The sequence below is a fragment of the Myotis brandtii genome, unplaced genomic scaffold (genome assembly GCF_000412655.1).
Source record: "Myotis brandtii unplaced genomic scaffold, ASM41265v1 scaffold675, whole genome shotgun sequence".
NCBI classification, from domain to species: Eukaryota; Metazoa; Chordata; class Mammalia; order Chiroptera; family Vespertilionidae; genus Myotis; species Myotis brandtii.
In genome coordinates this window covers 979,606-984,054 of record NW_005370635.1, presented here as the reverse complement: position 1 = coordinate 984,054, position 4,449 = coordinate 979,606, and the positions used below count along the sequence as shown (strand labels likewise).

At 46.7% G+C, this 4,449-nt stretch overlaps 1 long non-coding RNA gene across 1 annotated transcript in view; it reads left to right on the top strand.

Moving 5' to 3' along the window:
* Positions 1-1,448: 1,448 nt before the first annotated feature.
* Positions 1,449-4,449, top strand: part of LOC106723906 — an 8,950-nt gene continuing 5,949 nt past the window's right edge. The window contains exon 1 of the long non-coding RNA XR_001359647.1: positions 1,449-1,542. This is a non-coding gene — a long non-coding RNA (uncharacterized LOC106723906). The remainder of the gene's footprint in view (positions 1,543-4,449) is intronic.

Genomic DNA, 4,449 nt, shown 5'->3' with positions numbered 1-4,449 from the left:
AGAGTTGGATAGAGGGCTCCCTCTCCTTATAACATTTCCCAGCATGCCTCCGTGTGCACTGTTTTATTTCAAGATAACGTACACGTCATTTTCCCCCTCACATGGCCACTCATCCATGACGTGTGCAAGACACTCCTTAGATTCCACAGAGGTTCAGATAGGCCTGTCTTTAAGGAACTTACAACATAGTAGGTAAGAAGATAACACAACAGCAAGAATCAAGATAATGATGATATAGCACTGACTGATGACTTACTTAAGTCCCCGAAAATGTCTTTTTATCGAAACAATGCTATAAGTAGATGTCATTACCATCTCAGTGTCAAAGATGAGGAAACCAAGGTCTGTGGAAGTTAGGCAATTCACTCGAAGGTAAGTCCTGCATGAAAACACACAGTGACACCAAGTAGAATTCAATCAAATGTCTTGGCAGGTTATAGGTGGGAAAGATTACTTCCTGAGGAGAGGCATCAGGGCATACTTCACAGAGGAGGCAGCGATAGAGCAAAGTCTTAAACAGTGTGGGGGGTTGACGAAAGAATACATGCACCCCTATGTTCATAGCAGCATTATTTACAATGGCCAAGATTTGGAAGCTGCCCAAGTGTTCATTGGTGGATGAGTGGATAAAAAAGCTGTGGTACATTTACCAACAGAATACGACTCTTGCGTAAAAAGGAAGGAAATTTTACCCTTTGCGATAGCATGGATAGACCTGGAGAACATTATGCTAAGTGAAATAAGCCAGTCAGAGAAAGATGAGTACCATATGATTTCACTCAGATGTGGAATTTAATGAGCAAACAAAGCAAAATAGAGACAAGCTCATAGAGAGAGAGCAGGCTGCAGCTCTGGTGGTGGCGGCGGGTGTGGTGTGTGTGGAGGGATTGAGCAAAAAAGAAAAAAAAGAGAGAACTCATGGACATGGACACAGTGTGGTGATTGCAGGTGGGGAAGGGTGAAAGGGCACAGAGCGGGTAAATGGTGATGGAAAAAAGTTAAATTAAATTATCAAAAAGAATGTAGGGGATTGAATTATGGTCCCTCCAAAAGAGTCCTCTATTTACCCAGAACCTGTGAATGTGACCTGATTTAGAAAAGGGCCTGTGCAGATGGAATTACGTTAAGGCTCTTGAGATGAGATAATCCTGGAGTCAGGGTGGGCCCCAAATCCAATGACAGGTGAGCTTCTCAGAGAAAGGCAGAGGGAGGTTTGAGACCCAGACTCACAGCGAGACGAAGGCCATCTGAAGACATGGGCAGAGGTTGGCAGACCTAAGTCAAAGAATGACGAGGATTATTTGCAGACGGCAGAAGCTAGGAGAGAGGCGTGGAACAAATTCTCCCTCTGAACCAACACTGCTAATACCTTGATTTTGGACTTGTGGGTTCCAGGACTGTGAGGGAATAAACCTCTGTTGTTTTAAGCTGCCCAAGTTGTGTCATTTGTTATGGCAGCCTGGGGAAACACGCACAAAGGGCATGTGAGAATCCCTGGGAAGCAACAGCTCAAGCAAAGACAGTGAAATGAAAAACACCAAGGTCTGAGTGAGTCTATTTTGGTTGGGCTGAAACATAAGGACCCTGAAAGGGAACAGGCTGTTTAAGATGGGGGTCATATGATGGAGGGCTTTGAATGTCTGGCTTGGAAATTTAGGCTTTACTTGGTGAGCCACCAGGAACTTGATGAGAGTTGTATATATAGAAAATTAAGGTGTCCCTGAACGGGCAGGAGTTGATATGAGCCTGAATGAGGGCAAGGGCAGCGGGGATGAAGAGAAGGGACAGAGGGAAAGTTAACTCTTAGGAATCTGAGACGTGGCAAGCGATAGCTTCTCAATCTGACTTGCTAAATCGCTTGATTCACATGTTACCTGCTATTGTTTATGTGTCTTTGTCTTCTGGGCTGCATAACGCCCACACTTTGATTGAGCTACCTTAAGTCTTCTGGCTGCCCATCAAGTTGGATTATTAACTTGCTTGGGCTTCCTGGCAGCCAGGCTGTGTTCTATAAGGAGGACTTTCCTTTACTACTCTTTAAACAAACAAACAAAAAAATTTTATTGATTTTTTACAGAGAGGAAGGGAGAGGGATAGAGAGTTAGAAACATCAATCAGCTGCCTCCTGCACTCCCCCACTGGGGATGTGCCCCCAACCAAGGTACATGCCCTTGACTGGAATCAAACCTGGGACCCTTCAGTCCGCAGGCCGAGGCTCTATCCACTGAGCCAAACCGGTCAGGGCTCCTTTACTACTCTTAGTAGTATTGCTTTTGCTTTCTCTGCTCCAGTTCCTCCTGCGTGAGCTAAACCTTTGGAGGCTGTTTCCGTACCCCCAGTCACCTCTTCTTGGCTCCTGTCCTGCCAGCGCTGGGGGCAGGGGGCAGGGTTTCAGGGCAGCTGTGCTGGCCTCACTCCAGCGTCCTGTTATAGATCCTATCTTGTCATTCGATGCCAAAGTGTGATGGAGAGGCAGCATGTGACATCTGGAACAGACGCAAATCTTAGAGCCATGTCAGATGTGGCACATTACCAATGCCCCGGAGGCCTTTAATGCGGTCTGAGGCTTCAAGCCTCATTAGCATCACGATCCTTTGGTTGGTTTCTCAGAAATCACACCAACCCTCTGATTCTGGCTTCATAACCCAAGGCCAATGGGAACGAAGAGGAGGAACCAGTGGTCACCAGGGCTCAGGTGATGCCAGTTATCCTGCGAGGTGTTTGCCTGTGTCACCTCATTTCATCTTCACATCAGAACGGCAAGGCAGGTGCCGTTACCCTCATTTTACAGATGAGGACATTGAAGCTCAAAACAATTAGGTCATACGGTGAGGAGGGCTTCCAGGATTCAACCTTGGGATTTTCCCAGATCCCACACCACCTCCTACATAGGAGATTTTGAAAATTATTGATTCCAGAGAGAGGAAGGGAGAGGGATAGATAGAAACATCAATGATGAGAACCATTGATCAGCTGCCTCCTGCACCCCGATTACTGGAGATCGAGCCCACAACCCAGGCATGTGCCCTGACCAGGAATCAAACCGGTGACGTCCTGGTGTATAGGTTGATACTCAACCACAGAGCCACACTGGCTGGACACCAGAGATTTTTTTTCCAGTACTACCAAGGTGGGAGAATTCCATTTTTGGCATATGTGCAGGATATGCCGAGTGCAGCGATGGCGAACCTTTTGAGCTTGGCGTGTCAGCATTTTGAAAAACCCTAACTTAACTCTGGTGCCGTGTCACATATAGAAATTTTTTGATATTTGCAACCATAGTAAAACAAAGATGTATATTTTTGATATTTGTTTTATATATTTAAATGCCATTTAACACAGAAAAATCAACCAAAAAAATGAGTTCGTGTGTCACCTCTGACATGCGTGTCATAGGTTCTCCATCACTGGCCTAGTGCATGCTGGCTTTTTACTTTGTGTCGTGATTTTGTATGAACATGCCTTCTCTGGTCCCTGCTAGAGTCCAGGCACTGACCTAAAACTTCCTGGGCATCAGCTTCAAGAATGTTTGAGGACTTTTCAGACTGATGAACTCTGTGGAGAGCGGCTACAGTGTTTGGACAGGTTCAAGCCTCGGACTAATGAGAGGGCACAGTCCTCTCATGGCCACGTGCAAGTCTCAGCTTGGAGGGCAGAGCCCTCCCAGCACAATTATAGCCAACAGCTATAGTTGTAAGCTTGAACCTATGGTCCGAACACGTGGCCCCACATGCCTGAGTAATATGGGCTTGATAGAGGTCAGGTGTATGTACTTGAGTAGGATCAAAACCCATGAGAATGTTGTAAACACCTTGACCTCGCCCTTACTTTGCCTCGTAGAATCTTCTATAAAATAAAAGACACGGCTTGTAGTCCATGGCACTGTCTCTCCAGCAGCGTCCCACCGAGACCCAGCTCATTCTCTTGTCTGTCTTTTCTCAATCCTTCACCGCCTCCACTCAGGGTTCACCCTTGGCCTTGCTGGCGCGGCACAAACTCGTGCTGTTTCCTAAAAGAACAAAGTGTGTTTTAGCGTCAGGTTGCAAACTGCAGTTTTCTGGTGGCATCTCTAGGTTTGGTTGCATTGAAAGAGTGACTACAATGGGTCTTCTTATGTAGCCTTGATCACTACATTGGTTTGGGGAAAGGCAATGGCTTTGATACAGAATCCTGGGTGGTACTGTCTGCAAATATTAGGTCATCAGGGCTTCGTTCACATTCTCTAGTTTCTTCCCGCAGGCCAGTATCCCCAGGACCCCACGCCCACTTGCCCTACCAGCCTTTGTTCATGCTGCTTTAGCCCCACCTTCCTCCTGCTCAACCCCAGAATGTACGTCTCCCCTCTTTCTGCAGTTCCAATCCTAAACTTTGTTCATGGTTCAGCCCCAGCTCACTCCCATCATGAAGCCTCTCCTGACGGGCTTTCCTTTTCTGGGTTCCTGCAGCCCA